At 38.9% G+C, this 16,940-nt stretch overlaps 1 protein-coding gene across 1 annotated transcript in view; it reads right to left on the minus strand.

The window, feature by feature from the left end:
• lrfn1 (leucine rich repeat and fibronectin type III domain containing 1) overlaps positions 1–16,940 on the minus strand; it is a 274,781-nt gene that overhangs the window by 244,423 nt on the left and 13,418 nt on the right. The gene's annotated exons all lie outside the window — the stretch shown is intronic.

A 16,940-nucleotide genomic window follows, 5' to 3' on the forward strand; every position in this document is an offset into this window, starting at 1 on the left:
GTGTAACGTCGGACTGTTTTGAATAAAAGCTCTTTGTCTGATAATGGCTTTCTAAAAAAGAATGAAATAAATAAATCTCTTTGCTGGAACTTCCCTTTCCCATGTGGAGTTGAGTCACGCAGCACAAATATTATAGAAAAAAAAAAGACATTTTATTGGGTTAAATAACATGAGCAAACAAATATAGTGAAATAAGCTCTTTATTGTTTTCGTTTAACAGAAAAGGGGGAAAAAAAATCACTTCACTTTGATGACTTCTTTATAACCAGCCTCAGAGCCATTGTATTTCAATCCCAATGATAAATGCTGAAATTAAATAGAGTTGTGTCTTCTTTGATCAACGCAGGAGAGGCTCTGCTCCACCATAAGGGAGAAACGAACGCAAAAGATTTATGGTTCCGCCTTAAAGTAACATCAGACAGTGAGAACAAAGCACGCTGTCTTGTTCCCACGGTGGCCACTTATCTTCCAATATGTTCTCTTGTCGCTTATGTTTACATGACATTCACGCTGACCTTTGTTAAGGCAAGGATAATGTCTCGAGTGTAACCTTTGTTGTTTGTGCTGAAATGTCTCCAGATGCTACTCTGCGCTTTAGCCAGTGTATTTCCAAATGAGCGCAGCCATCCCATAATCAAAAGTCTAAAAAGGACACCTTTGGCCCTTTCAGGCACTTATTCCAATGGTAACTCCAAGAGGCAAACACATCTGGAGTTGTATTTTTTATTTTTTTTTCCTTTAACTTCTTCAAACGGTAAATAGCTTCCAGGCCACTTAACTCTGAATGCAGAATGAGATGACAGAATTTATGGAGCAATTTGCTTTGATCTTGGTGCCTTGTCCCCATTTTACAGGAAGCACCTGCCTCAAACACATTTCAAGAGATTAGGAGCGAGCTTGTTATCTTCCCACTCCACGTTTGTGTCTTTTACAGGACCGGAATTTCAATGCAGGACCAGACACTGTGAAACTGTTTCCAGAAGAAGCAGAACACAGACATCGTTCATCTGTTGCTAAAGTGTTGTTCAGCCTTTTCAAAGGCCTGTTCATGCCTTTTCTTAAGCATTCTCTCAATAGTCTGAACACTGCTTTTAACTTTTTTCCCTTCCTCAGAAAGACCCATTTTCGTTCCTCACAATCATGTGGTTGACACGGAGTAATTCTTTGTCGCACATACGTGGTATTTTTGAACTGGAATATAAAATTCTAAACCAAAGCCCTGCAACAGAGACCTCATCATACGGAAAATGCAATAGCTAAGAATGATTGTTTTTGTTTGCAACACGAAAAAGAAACTCCCTTGGCAGCTATAACTGTAGGTTTCCCATAGAAAAAGTCATTTGGGCTCTAAAAAATTATGCATCAGAATATGACTGCGCCCATTTGCTTTAGGGCATCTTGGAAGTGTACATTGATGCTTGATGGTTAGTTTGAGTTATAGTTTGCATAATGTAATTGCATGTGGTTCTTGCTGCTTACTTCTTAATGTCAGCAAGCTCTATGCTGTTCTATAATTTCCTGCTTGCCACAAAACATTTGTAACAACACAAATCATTAGATCTATGGGGCCTGGATATACAACTGTGCAGGCAAGTGTCCATTAGCGAAAGTGGCACATTAGGAAGCTTTGGATCTGGCGCAAAATTAGTTTCACAGTGAAAATTGTGAAAGTCAGTCATGCTTTCAGCGTAATGATTTGAAGTTTTGTTTCTTCAGACGCTGACAAGTGATTTTAGTGAACACTCCACTGAGATTTTAACCCCTTGATAAATAAAAAGAAGCGTATACTGAAAGGTTATCATGCAAGGCGGTTGACATGCTGTGAATCTTTGACCATTTATGCGTTGGACGTGATTTTGCTAATTCTTATGACGGAATTTTAGGGCCAGTTTACACAAAAATATTTTTTCAAATTATGACTTTTAAGTCGTAAATTGACAAGAAAAAAAGTCATAACTTTTAAAGTAAGAGAAAAAAATCTTATAACGAGGAAAAAACACCAAAGTTGTCTGTTTATCAGAGCCTTGCTTGAAGATGAAAGATGTGGAGCATTTTGTGAAGCTTTGTTTCTGAATAGGTTTCAAAAACAAAGAAATTCTCAACCTTTTGCCGACTCAAAATCCGATTATTGTCAGTGTAGCCGACTTTCTGGGGTAAAATAAGGAGCTCAGAGAAACGTTCGCCACTTTATTTTCCTTTTCATACGCATACCCAGAATTCCATTTGTCTCATCACATCATGAACCTGTCATCCACACAACACCAATGCGGAAGATAAACAATGTTACATACGCCCCCTCCTCCAGATGAAACGCCCCGTTTCAATATAAAACAACAAAGATGAATGAAAATAGTCTGTAATATTAGCATTAGAATGTTGAAAATGCCAAAAAGTGCTCCTCCTCAGACAGAAACGTCACACAGACTTAGAGATCTTGTCTTTCATGGAGGAAGAAAGGATTCAAGTGGACAGCTGTAGGGAAACCATTGGCTTCATCAGTTGTTGCACTGTACATGCTCATTTCGACTTTAATCGCTTAAATTTATGAGTTTTTTCTCATAAAGGTACGACTTTAAATCTTGTAATATTACTTTTTTACTATACATTAAAATTAGGAAAACAAGGTGTTGAAATGAAAGCTCAGTGGTCTTGTGGTAGAGTGTCTGCCCTAAGATTGTAAGGTCGTAAGTTCCGACCCAGGCAGAGTCCTAAAAAAAACTCTAAAAAGTGGACCCAGTGCCTCCCTGCTTGACAATCAGCATTAAGGGGTTGGATTGGGGGTTAAACTACCAAAACACCAGCCACCCAGCCTGTGGCTGTGTCTGTAGCTCACCACACCCCCAGGAGATGGGTCAAACACAGAAAACAAATTTCACGCATCTTTAAAAATAAAACTATATTTCCACAAAATTTATTATATTGATTTGTTGTCCAACGTTTTTAATAGAATTGATCAGGACCATTGCAATAATGGCACAGCAGAATCTGCTGATCTTCATGGATTACGTAAGCACTTCACTACTTCTCATTTTCTAATCCACCAGAATTGCATCAGTTCCAGAAACGGTTGAAGAGTTGCGGCAGTCTAAAGAATGTCAACACTGGAGCTAAAGCTTTAGTGTTTAAGGGTTCATGTACACACCATAACTTCTGTGTACATATGCAGCTTTAAAGGTAAAACAAAGAAATAAATAATGACAAAGTTCATATGCTGCCTAACTTTTCTTTTTTTTAAATGCTTTTTACATTTGCTTTATTTGTTTTGTTTAGAATCTTGAGTTTAAATTGAATCTTCTGTTGCGTCTCGGCCTGTCATGAAACATCCCTCCCGTTGATGCCAGGTGTTTTGTGATGGGTTAACTGTTCATGGTAAGATGGATGTCTCAATTGGCTTACTATCCAAAGGAACCTACTCTCATCTCTGTCACAGAAAGACACAAAGCGGAGTGGATTTGCAAGTACTGAAGGATTTTGCAGTTTTCCAGGTTTATTTGTAATAGCTTGGTAAACCCTGATATAATCTTTTTTAGAAAAGAGTTGGTCTGTTTTGGAACTTTTGATTGTATAGGAGATCTGGACCAAGTGAGTGCAATACCCGTAGAAAATCGCACAACTACAGCTCTGAAGAAAGACTGTTAAAATCCCATGTCAGCAAGAAAAGTTTCAAAAAGACAGCATGCTCTTTTAATCTGCCGATGTTTTTGTTTATATGTCTACATTCATGATTAGATCATCACTTGCTGTTTGGAGTCAACGAGAACTTGCACCAGAAATAAAACTTTTTTTTTAAAACAAATGTCACACTCCACCAAACAAAGTAGTGTCCAGACGCTTAATAATTAAACTAAACAGTAAATTTTTGATTCAAGTTACTTTTCAAAGTTGACAAAAAGTCTAGATGAGAAATTCTTTCTGCAGCAGCTTTATGAGCCTTTTAAATAAACTGAGATATTTTCCTTTTTGTTTTGCAACCAAGTCAAATTAGACGTTAATTAATTAAGTCAAATTAGACGTTGCAAAACTATTCAACTGATTGACAAATCAAAAGAATAATTAATGGTTTAGTCAAGAACCAAAATATCATTCTAAACCACATATGTCAAACTCAAGGCCCGGGGGCCAAATGTGGCCCTCCATGTCATTTTATGTGGCCCCCGAGAGCATAAAAGTTTTTGATTTCTTAAAATAAAAAATAAAAATTGGTGTGTATTTATATATATATAGGGGGAAGATTGGGCAACTATACATTAGGACTTAAACACTGTCCATATAACCTAACCTGACAGAATCAAATTTAAAAGGATTTATGATAGAGTAACAAGCAAACATATGTTTTCTATGCAACTGTAATTGTCACTTTCAAAAGTTATTATAAATAAATAAATTAGTTGTTTAACATTAAGGAGTAGTTAAGTGTATGTTTCATTACATTTAGTTACATGTATAAGTTATATCCGGCCCTTTGAGGACAGCTGCTATACTGATGTGGCCCTCGGTGGAAATGAGTCTGACACCCCTGGTCTAAACCTTCACTGCTCTTTGTTATATTAGAGTCGCCACTAAAGGTCATAAGTATCAAACTCCCATTGAAAGTTAAACAAGGTTGATTTTTGACCAACCAGAAACTTGGCTTTGGTGGTGATGTATGAATTGCGTCCCTATTAATTAATAGAGGTGCCAACCGTTTAATAATTGATCATGGAGGAGAATTGAATGGTTGCGGTTTGTGGCCGGCAAGAATTATATGACACAAAGTCTTTCATATGTTGGGAAAGAGCTGAAAAAAAGAAAAACTGGAGCAAGATTCAAAAGATTTTGCACCGCTTTGACATTTTGCACCAAGCCTCTTCCAAACTGTGGGTGGGAGACATGTGCAGGGTAGTGACAGTCCAGTGTGAACATCATGGGCTAAGACAGCGGTGGGCAGGCCCGTGGGCCTGATCCATGTTTGGTCCAGTTGCCCAAACAATATAAGAGACGCACGATATTTTTTTTCCTTCAGTCTGCGATCCAGACCCACACTGAACATGACATTTGAATCCATCCTTCTGCAGTCTGTTCACCAATCTGAACCCCTCTAAAAACCCCTGTCAAAAAGACCAGAAGACAGTGTTCCCTCACTACGTTGTAATTTATCTTTCGCTGGTTTTGCTCATTCTGTTAGAGGGCTTATGCTGTGCTTTTATTTTTTTCAAACAGCGCACCCTGTTCTGTGTCCTGATTGGTTAAAGATCTTGTCAATCAATCTCCTTCGTGTCATGCAGCTCTCCAGAGAAATCTTTGATCGCAATTAAATCTTTGTTTTCATTCAATATTTCTGGACTTTATTACTATGAAGGTTTGAAGTTTGAGAATTTAAACAAGAGAGAAAAGTGTAAAAACGTTCAAATCTGTCTGAGAATAGTGCATAAAGTGTGTAGTAAGGAGTTTTACAGCCATAAAATGTCTTAAATCCTACTCCGCAGATTTCATCGTTCACGGTTATTTTTAGAACGAAACTCTCGCAATAAACAAGACAATATTGTACTGGTAAAAAGGTAATGCAGATATATGTCCAGCTGCAGCACAAAACATATAAATTTGACTTTTTTTCATAATCCCTGGATGAGAAACAGACATGCGGAACACAGTGCCACTGCTCAGTTTTATTCGTGAATAGCGAAAATGTGAGATCTGTGAGGAGCTGCAGCCCTTCAAAGTCACAAAGGGACTATGACGGGAGAGGATCGACTATTTATTGGTTATATTTTTTTAAATTCTTTTTTTCCTTACTTTTCTCTTTGAAAATCACAGAGTTATTATTATTATTTGTTATTTCTTTATTCTTTTTGTATTCTTTTTGTTATTTTTTATTTCATAAAAAATGTTGTTTTATTAAAATAAGAGATTTATGTCTCCGAACCATAAAGCAGGATGGAGAGTACAGCTAGGTTGTAGATCCGGAGCTTTGTCTTGCGCGTGATGTTTTGATGATGCCACAATGGTTTTTTGAGATGATGCTGCCAGTGCATCTTATAAGGTGGATTACCAAAACACTCACACACTCATCTGCTCCTGGTCTGGCCCTTCTATCGAATTTTAGAACCCATGTGGCCCATGAGTTGAAAGGTTTGCCCACCCCTGGACTAAGAGCATGTTCAAGAACACGCTTTAAGGGGCATGTGATGCACATTCAACAATGTTCCCAGCTACTTCGGCTTAGTTGGATAACTGTGGTGGAGTAGTGTTTGCTTGTTTTGCAAGAATTGTCCACTAGTGAAAAAGAAAAGTCCTGACTGCCATAAGAAATGGAAAATTTGAATATTGCCTAAGATTTTTTTTTTCTGGGGAAAGTTTTGGTCAGAGAAAATAGACGTATGACAGATTTACTTCACAATTTTCATTTCCCAACACAATAGATAAGTCCACCAAACTACCGTTTCCGGACTACAAGCCGCTACTTTCTTCCTGCGCTTACAGCCCTGCGGCTTATTCAGTGACGCGGCTAATTTATGGATTTAATTGGTGGCCGCCATGTACGTACTTTTGAACTCAGTGAATAGTTTGTACTCTTTATCTAACACCAAGCACAAGACTTTTATTTTCAACACACCTCTAAGCAGCCAAACAGCATGGAGTTGACTTCAGGTCTTAGACACTTCAGTCATGGTTCAACAAAATGAAACACGCATGCCCGGCCGCATCCCAGAATCCTTTGGGGCCATTAGACCCAACGTGCACGTGATCGCCGCTACATTATGGTGAAGCTTTCAAGTTAAAAGCAATCGTTAAAAGCAGCGTAAAAAAGTCCACCGTCACCAACGGGTTTGGAAAAGCCGGTTTGCTGCGTGACGGAGAGAACAGCGCATGGAGTGAATTTACACTCCATTTACGGTTTGTAAGGAAACCGTAAAAGCGGAATTTTGCTTTGAAAAACTCACAGCCTCCGTGTGAGCTGGAGACATCTCCTGCTGATTGAGCTGCGGGGCCGATGGCAGTCTGAAGGCTCCCACACGTAACAACGCACCCGCCCCTCATACACAAAACGTACAGTATTAAGTCCGATTGCTTTGCACAGAAACGATTTGCTCCATCCACCGGCGCAATGGGGACGAAGTGCTCCTCCTTGAAGCCGCCCTGGCCAGAGGTGTCGGAGTAGATAGGAAGGGGAGACAAGGAGCGCGCGGGGCGGGAGCGGAGCGCAGAGGCGTCCTCGGAGTGCAGAGGCTTCTGAATTCTGACGCACGCGCCGCACTGAGGCGCGCGCTTTTCAGTCGCCGCTGCTGTATTTTACCGGTGTGTTTTCTAACCAGTCCTGTTACTCCCATAACGCTGCCGCGACACAAGCGGAAGGAGAGCTTTTCCCGTTCACCCCTCCATGCACTGCTGCTACTTGCTCATTCTTAAACACGTACAACAGAATGGCGAGCCGGGCATTGGCCCCGCCTTTAGCCCCTAAGACTCATGGGAAATGTGGAATCGCTGATGTAAATTTCCTCATCATAACTGAGGGATGTAATGTTGATTATATGGTTACTGTTAGTAATTTTATGTATGATACCTAGATTGTCAATAAGTAAAAAAAAAATGAAATAAAAACACCATAACTGAGGAACTTGTGAACAGAATAGAGGTCCATGCTGTTTGACAGATGTCGATACACTCAAATACATGAGCCAGAGGCAAAGCTGGAACCACCCATAATGTGCTAATGAAATGCACTCACTCTGGGATTCGGGCCGTGATCTGTCAGGACGGCCTAACACATGCGCGGCTTGTACTTTGCCTGGGCTTGTGTATGTATAAAACTAATTTTACACGTGAAAATGGGTAGGTGCGGCTTGTAATCGGGTGCGCTTTGTAGTCCGGAATTTACGGTACATATTTGTTTGACCACATTACTTACTTTATGTTACATTTCACTTTAATCGACAAACACGGACTGTAGCTGTTGGTTATATTTTTTTTTAAAAGGAAAACATCCAGATTAGTGTGTGTGGTTTGACAACACGTATACATTGTCTGTGAGGATATGCGGAACAGCTCTAGCTTTTTAACATTTCTTGCTTAAGTGCACTTTAGAGAAAGTAAACATCACAAGTGATGTGAGACAAACATAAAATAAAAGCAATAAAAAGGCTAATGGAAATGTAAAAGTAGCTGTGAAATCATTTGGAGGTCAGTAGTTAGCACAGGTTTAGTGAAATCATAATCTTCAGTGCCACACTAATAACAAACATCAAACAGACCCCATCTTTTAAGCATAATGGCAGCAAGGAAAAGAGATTATAACAAAGATAAACCATCAGCCATGTCTGTAGTCTCTCAGTAACTCCCTTCTCTTAATGACATCCCATCCTGCCAACCGTGAGAACACATGAGCCAGACCAAGCCCGTGCTTTGCACATTTCATTTGATTTTCATTTATCGTAGATGCACCACTTTCTGCCTATGCTGATTCAAGCAGATAGGGAGATCAAACGAGCCTGTCTTACCCCGCCCCCTCTCGCCCCATCTTTGGTTTCATCAGATCCGCAACAAGATCCATTACAAAAGGTTCTCAGCTAAATCATGAGGCTTATAATTCATGCCTGTACAACGAATCTACACTGGAAACCAGACAAGTAACTGAAGCTCTTTAGAGATTAGCATTCCTCATGATTAGCATGCTATTTCATTACCTGCTCGCCAATTTAAAAGAAAAGTTTTAATTCTGCCTCAAAAAATGCACAAGCAAAATTATTTATGGATCCAATTATTTAAAGGTTTTAAACTTGTGCCGTATATTGTATGTGTAAGTACAAATATGTCTATTCATGATGATTAAAATTATAATGACATCATTTACATGTATACATCTCTTTTACTTTTATTTTTTTCTCAATCAAGTCATGAATAGTCATCCAGAGTTTGAGACATCGATGAGTAAATATCTTATCTGTCTTATATTCTTTCATATCTTTGGCTTTCGTTGCTTGAAATGAATCAATTCCAAAGCAGAGACAATGTCTTTGACAGATAAATTTTATTCAATTTTAATTCTCAAAAGAAAAAGAAACAATTTATATTAAATCCATACTATACAGTGGGGCAAAAAAGTATTTAGTCAGCCACCAATTGTACAAATTATTCCACTTAAAAAGATGAGAGATGACTATAATTTTCATCATAGGTATACCTCAACTATAATAGACAAAATGAGAAAAAAGTCCAGAAAATCTGATTTTTAAATAATTATTTGTAAATTATGGTGGAAAATAAGAAAATGTTGAACTACAAAAACGATTTCTGGTTCTCACAGATCTGTAACTTCTTCTGTAAGAGGATCCTCTGTCCTCCATTTGTTACCTGTATTAATGGCAGCTGTTTAAACATGTTATCTATAGTTGAGGTATACCCATGATGTATATTTTTAAGTGGGAAAACTTACGTCTCTTTGGAGAAGGAGTCACACACAGCGCTTCCTTTTGTGTGCTTTACTTTTCATATGAAATTTTAATTTGATTCACCCTGGAGAATCTTTTTATTCCCTGTGATTGTATCATCCTGCTTCTTTAGCCTGTTATTCCATCCAAAATAACAATTAGAATTTTGTTGTTGCAGTAATTTACAAATTAATAAATAAATAACCCCATTGCAATATTTGAAAAGAGGAAGAAATGATCTTCTGGGGTAAAGTGTGATGATAGATCAACACAAATCTGCTTTGACGGACTGAATCACTCTGTGTGACAATAAATAACTCCATCCTTAATCTGTAGAATTTACTTTTGCAACCCCTCCTTCCTGCTTTTGTCAAACACAAATGGGAAATTGTGAAAGACTGCTCAGACTGCACCAGCATGTTCTTTGCACATGTGAAAAGATTAAATAATTTGTCAGGCCATTAGGCAGAACAAGGCATTTAACAAATACATCAACTAATGGTATAGTAGCCTGTATGCAGTCTTCAAGCAAGCAGATACCAGCAGCAGGCTGTGAAATAAAAGCAAATTAATCAGTTTTTGATCACTGGCATATAGAAGTGGGCACATGACATCTAATACAGTAGAGCAATTTTGTTTCACTACAGGTTTGTTTATTGTTCTACTATCGACAATCGTACTACAAAACAATAAGAAGTTAATAAATGTATTTACATTAGAAATCTAATATGACAATAATATAGATTCAATAAAAAAAGGCTCAATATTAAAGTAAAAAATTGAAACCATTTACTTGCCATTTCTTGTATTCTTCTTTGTTATAATTGTGTTGCCCCCATTTACCTATTTTTTAAACAATTATGTATTGAATTAAAGTTATTGGGGCGGCCGTGGTGCAGCGGTAGGGCGGTCGAACCATGATCAGAAGATTGCAGGTTCGATTCCCGCCTTGCACGCCCATGTGTCGAAGTGTCCTTGGGCAAGACACTGAACCCCACCTTGCCTCTGGTGGGAGGTTGGCGCCAGTGTTCGGCAGCGGAGCCACCATCAGTGTGTGAATGTGTGTGTGAATGTGTGTGTGCATGGGTGAATGGGACTGTGACTGTAAAGCGCTTTGGGCCTTCGTAAGAAGGTAGAAAGCGCTATATAAGTATACGCCATTTACCATTTATCATTTTATAATTCTTTTATTATTCTTAGTTACTGACAACTACAATCTCTGTTTCCTTGTCTGCTTTTTGTTTGGTTAAAAAACAAATATCACAATGCCTCTGCTGGCAACGAACCATCGCCCAGCAACACCATTTGATGTCGTTTATAGTTCTGCACCCAGCGTGCAGCTACTGTGCAGCTTTACTCTCTTGGAGAAATTCCACCCTCAGCACTTTTTTATCTGTGTAAATGTAGCCGTTTATTGCAGGTCATAAGACTGCTATGCCAGCGTTTGAAGCATTTAATGGAGTAGAGTGCAGGAAGTGAGGCGGGCATGTTAGGAAAAAAACAAACAACAAGCAGGTAAATTTTATTATGATTTGCAAAACATGACACACAGTAGATTATTGTTACAATGAGAAAATAGACTTTTACAAGCTGAAGCACAGGAGCATAATCTTAAAAAGAATTAAAAAAAGCAATTTCTTTTTAATTTCTACTCTCAGACTAAATTAGGAGGGCCAGGGATTTTCTTTCCTATGTACATAATCAGATCCATGGAACAGTTGTGTGTTTTTATTACTGCATGCTCACCTTTATGTTCATTTAATATCATGCACATATCTTCTACTGCTCATTAATAAAATGTAAATCCAGGTAAGCGTGTGGAATATTTTCCTTTTGCAAACTCCAAAATGCATACATGCTATACGGCATCTTTCTATGAAGATCACCACTTTTGCTATAGTTAAATATAAGCCTGAGTTGTGACATGCATTGTTGCTAAGCAACATGTTCAATCACCACTGCTTTTATGGCGTTTTAAGGCTTCATAAATCGCACTACTGCTGTAACATCAGAGGAAAAGATAAAGGTTTGCGGAGCATACATCAGGTATTTTTTGGGCAACTGGATTTTTTAGGTTTAAAATTAGAATGTAACAAAAATTATAACCTTTTAAATGATCTATTTAATTTCGCTAATTATAAAATGCAGTTCATATCTTTAGTTGCATCAAAGTACTATATAAAACACATTCAATGTCGGACAGAGCTTTATCTATAGTGATTATTGTAATCCAATTCAGTCCAGATAATGCCAATAAAAAAAGATTATTCTAATTGTATGCCAACAGATTATACTAAAAGTGTTATCAGGGAAATTCCCATTCTGAGCACGCTAAGGCGACACGACAACAAATTACTTTTCTGTACTAATTCTACTAAATGGAACAAAATGATCAATTTATGCGAATATTCTTTAAAAAAAATGTTTTACAAATTTTTCGGTTTTTGTTTTTTAACATTTATCTGTAATACCCCTTAAGGGGAGATCTCAAACTGCAATTAAAAATCATATCAGGCAGAAAATATTCAAGCCAAATGGAAGCAACTGCTGTGATTGATGTTTGGATGACAGATTTTTTCGACACAACTGACAGCTAATCTTTAAGTTAGTCTTCATTAGCATGTACGGTCAATTACTATTCAAATGAATACATTTGAGCATTTCAGTTATTAGATTCTGACCTCCATTAAAGTGGTTCTATCATGCAGTTTTCATAGAAGTGCCCTTTTGACTCTACATCAAGTCAAATAACCGCTCTTGCATCATTTTTATCTATTAAAATAGAACCAGCTATGAAGTAGCAATTGTTATCAAAGCAGGTTTATCTTCATCTTCAGATTTTGTAATAGAAAACTACCTTTTACTCACACGGTAAAACATTTTTTAGACATGGTCCTAATTGCATGATCACACAATCAATAAGTCACATGAAGTTTTGGCATGATTTCATTATGGAGGATGTACCTCACTCAGGAACTCTGGGCTACTGCACTCTACACAGCACTTATAGAGCCTTCGTTCTGAACTCATAACTAAATTGCCTGCTCTTTTTCTTATCCAGTCATTCACCATCATATTTTTGCCTTTGAATCATAGATGCCTCATGTGAATTACTTTGCATTCCAGATTATTTCCCTGGCCCTTCTCCCCCCTGTTCTCCACCTGGAACGATGCTTTGTTGTGGTTTGGCCCTTGACTCCCATCAAGGCGTTGGGGTTCATTCATCTTTGGTCAGAGCTTATCCCAAGCATCCAAAATGTCATTAACCCAGACCCTAACCACCAAAGATTGTAAGTTTATGTAACTGTATCATAAATAAACTATTACACATCCTCCTGGTATCTCTTTTGCTGAAATGTAAATTCCGAGTTTTTTGTTTTTTATTACCTCTTGTTTGCATACTTTTGTTGTTTTTTAGTTATTTTATCTTGTCAGAGTGTATAATTATCCTGCAGAATTAATTCTTAACCTTTAATTTTTAAAGTTGTGCCAAAGGCAAAAAACAAAAAGAAAGAAACAATTTTTTTAACCTTGTTATGTACTTTACAGGGCTGCACGGTGGCGCAGTGGTTAGCCCTCTTGCCTCACAGTCCTGGCTGGGGGACCTGAAACAGAACATCAATGGGTGACCTTTCTGTGTGGAGTTTTGCATGTTCTCCCCGTGTACGCGTGGGTTTTCTCCAGGGTCTCCAGCTGCCTCCCACTGTCCAAAAACATGTTCCATAGGTCAACTAGCAACTCTAAATTGTCCATAGGTGTGAGTGTGAGAATGAATGAGTGCGTGATATGTGGCCCTGCAACAGACTGGCGACCTGTCCAGGGTGTCCCCTGACTTCGCCCGTAAGTGGGCGTAAGATAGGCTCCGGCAGCCCTGTGACCCCATAAGGGACAAAACAGAAGAGAATGAATGAATGAATGAATGAATGAATGAATGAATGAATGAATGAATGAATGAATGAATGAATGAACTCTATATTGGAACACAACCCTTGGAGAAGAAATTAAAACAAGACTTATAAATTACTAAACCGTTGAAAAATACTTGCATCCAACTTGGAAAAAACCAAAGACCATCAGTTCATTATGATAAACAAAAGCCTATTTTTGTTGACCCTCAGTTCTTTCTTTATATTTGTTTCAATGTGTTGGTAAAAAAAAACATTTTTTAAACACATAATCCCTGCAGCCCAAGCCATCCTGCAGTGTCCACCTTAATGCCTTAGTCACATGCACCCATATGGGGTTGACCCGTACAACTGTTCTGCAGGATCTAGAATCTAGACAGGAGTGGATGCGTTGCAAAGGGAGTAGAGGCATGCCTTGCAGTTCTCTTAAGGTTCATGTGGCCACCTCAAGGCAAGTCATGAATATGGAACGTACCATTGTCATGCGTGTGGGAAGTGTATCATGAAGTATTTGTAAGGATAATGGAAGTCAGACGCATTTCTGACGAGCGGCTGATGCCATCATACGGTGATCTAAAGTTGCACTCTAGTCATTATTAATTGGCGCACTCTGGCTCCTTAACTGACTGCGTGCAAATGCGGCATGCATCGGCTGTGCAGGTGATACACAAGGTGATACCACACACTGATTCTAATTACCTCATTTCTGAAAAATCAGGCTGCAAGCACAGAGCATGCAACGCGCACCCAAGGAGCACGCACTTATCACTTGAGCACCACTAAGACCTCTTGAAGAGTGCGCAGACTTCGGAAGGGGGGGTTTGAAAAACATGAAGAATCCATACAATCTGCCTGCGTCTTACCTACTTCCCTTCACCCTTATGTGTAGTTTGCTGTAATCCACAGTAGGCCCATTGAAAAACGTGCATTTAGATTTTTGCGCTACGGGCTCACAGAGTGATCTACGGTCTTAAAAGTTTGTGTGGACCCACATACAGGTTTGTCCATTTTCCCCTAGCAGACAGCATGTATCCACCTAAGGGCAGTTGTGACGTAGTCAATCTTATTTTGAATGTTATACTGAAGACATTTAAGGCCAGAGATTCCTATAAACGTGTTACAAGCGGAAAGATGGGGGGGGGGGGTAATAGTGTCGTCAAATTCAGACGTTACTACCTCCTGATGACGTCATCACTATTTACCGATCATCTAGGTTAGCATGTAGCTGCCAGCGCTCAGAAAATACGTAGCATATCAGTTTACAACTTTAAAAAGTCATGCAAAAAAAAAAACTTTTTCAGGGTCACATTGATTAGTCAAATACTTCTGTGCGTCAATGCACAATCACGTGAAGAAATCAGTTTCTCCTCCATCCACAAGTGTGAGCCGGATCACCCTACAGAGAGGGTAAGCCAGGCCTGAGTCTAAAAACTTTCAGACACCACTATAGCTTCAAATGCCCCTTCAATAGGAGAAATAGGGAGGAGCCAGAGGGGTAGGGAAGCAATTGAAATTTGGGCCTAGTCGTGGATATTAAATGTGCTCCATATTTGGGGACAAACACGAGTGTGCTCCTAAATCCCAGTACAAACTACAGAGATGCTATTCTTTGGTTCATTGCTTTTCTGTGTACTTTCAACTCAACCCTTTAATCTTGCTGCAACACACTTCCTGGATCAAAAAACATTCAAGCCTTTTTGTAATCCACGATTTCAAGGTGCAGTTCTTGACCATAAAACACTAAAACACCTGAATTTGAATATTTTAAATTAAGAGGGAATATTTATTTATTGTTCTCATTTTATGCCTTTGTGCCGGATGATTGTTAATATTAGTTCCGGATAAAAAAAACTTGCTTGCAGATTTTCCCCTCCCAAGCAACAAACAAAAGGTGGTTGTTCATATTTGAGCCTAAGGCAGTCTTTGCAAGACGCCTGTGTAAACAACTCTAAGTCTGGCTGTCCACAGTAGAGGTCTCTGAAATTCCTGTATTACACGATGCTGTCATCACACCTGCTGGAGGGCACATTTCAAAGCTGCATACAAAGCAGCAGAATGAAAGGGGGGGGGCTCTGTGAGGTGACCCATGTAACGCGGATCATAAGTGATTTTCTTTCTTCATCCTTCTGGTTATCCCTGTCAGGGTTTATCAAGGCCCACATCAAGGCCTCCGCAGCTGAGCTTATGGAGATATTTAAGGGTCTTGATTCCCTGCTCCAGAAAGATTTGGCTTATCAGCCACTCCAGATGCAGCTACTACAAGGTATCATTCTTCCTTTGGCATCCTTACCTTATGTGGTGTTGGAGTAAAGAGGAACTTGACAGCAAACATTTATTTATCAGGATCTGGGCTATAACTTCACTTGTGGTGAATCTCTATAACCTGCCCAGCATCAGTGATTTGATGCAGGCCGTGGTCTTAAACAAAGTGTTGCGAACAAGTCAGCTGTGCATTTTGAAGAATCAGGCAGTGAAAACATATCAAACATCCCCAACAATGTAAAAAAATATACATACATGTATTTTATTATGAAGGCAAAAATAGAAACATTCAGCAAACTTTACATTCTGTAAAATGAAAAAAAGTACTTAAAGATTGATACTGCTGTATCAAGTGTCACAAGAGATAAAGTCCAGTCCAGCAACACTTTATTTTCAGTTGGCTGGACCAAACTTTTAAGTCCTTTAGTTAGTACTTTTTGAAGTTTTGTGTCAATGTGCAGACATAAAATGAAAGGCGTGTCCTGTATAACTTTTTGTGAAGATGAACTAAATTGATAACATAAACTAGCTGCCTAGATTACATACTTTTGACATTTTTTTTATTCAAGTAACATCAAACAAACACAAGCCAATGATGTTTTATGTTTTTCCATTTTGGTGACCAAATCTTTCCTGGAATATGAAGTGTAAAAGAAAACAAGTTTGACCTTTTGTAGTAACTTTAGCTTAGTTATCTTCCAAATTTGTGTCATAATAATAATCCAAAGCAAAAATGAGTGTAGAGAAGAGGTGACGAGCTGTGTCCAGGCAATATTGAACGGAAAGGTGTAGAAGATTATGGTGAGAAAAGTAATTGTTGTTGAGCAGGGGTCTCAGACCGGCAACGAAATCCTGCCTCATCTGCAGCTGAGTACCTGGATCAGGTCTGTTTAGCCAATAAGGACCTTTAATAGCAGGTTGGTCTAAAAAAACATGTAGGACACCGCCCCTCGAGGCCTGGAGTTTGAGACCTGTGGTTTAGAGGCAGAGGCTCTGAGAAAGAGACAGGAAAGTTGGAGGTAGCTGAGCTGGAGATGTCAAGGTTCTCTTTTGGAGTGACGATAACCAATAGGATCTGAAATTAATACATCAGAAGGACAGATAATGTTAGATGTTCTGGTGATAAATGACGGGAAGCAGATTGAGATGGTTTGGACTCAGAGAAAATACTGTGAGTATATTGGTTAAAGGATGCTAAGGTTGGAGCTCCCAGGAAGTCGCGCAAAAAAGACCAAAGAGGAGGTTTGCAGATGTTGTCAAGCAGGAGATGAGGCTGATGAGACTGAGGCGGATGCAGATGGGGTTCAGATGAAGGTGAGTAATTCACTGTGTCGACCCCTAAAAGTTGCATGCGATGAGGAGAAAGACG

This window comes from Oryzias latipes, chromosome 13 (genome assembly GCF_053564925.1).
Source record: "Oryzias latipes strain Hd-rR chromosome 13, Olatipes_Hd-rR_3.1".
NCBI classification, from domain to species: domain Eukaryota; kingdom Metazoa; phylum Chordata; class Actinopteri; order Beloniformes; family Adrianichthyidae; genus Oryzias; species Oryzias latipes.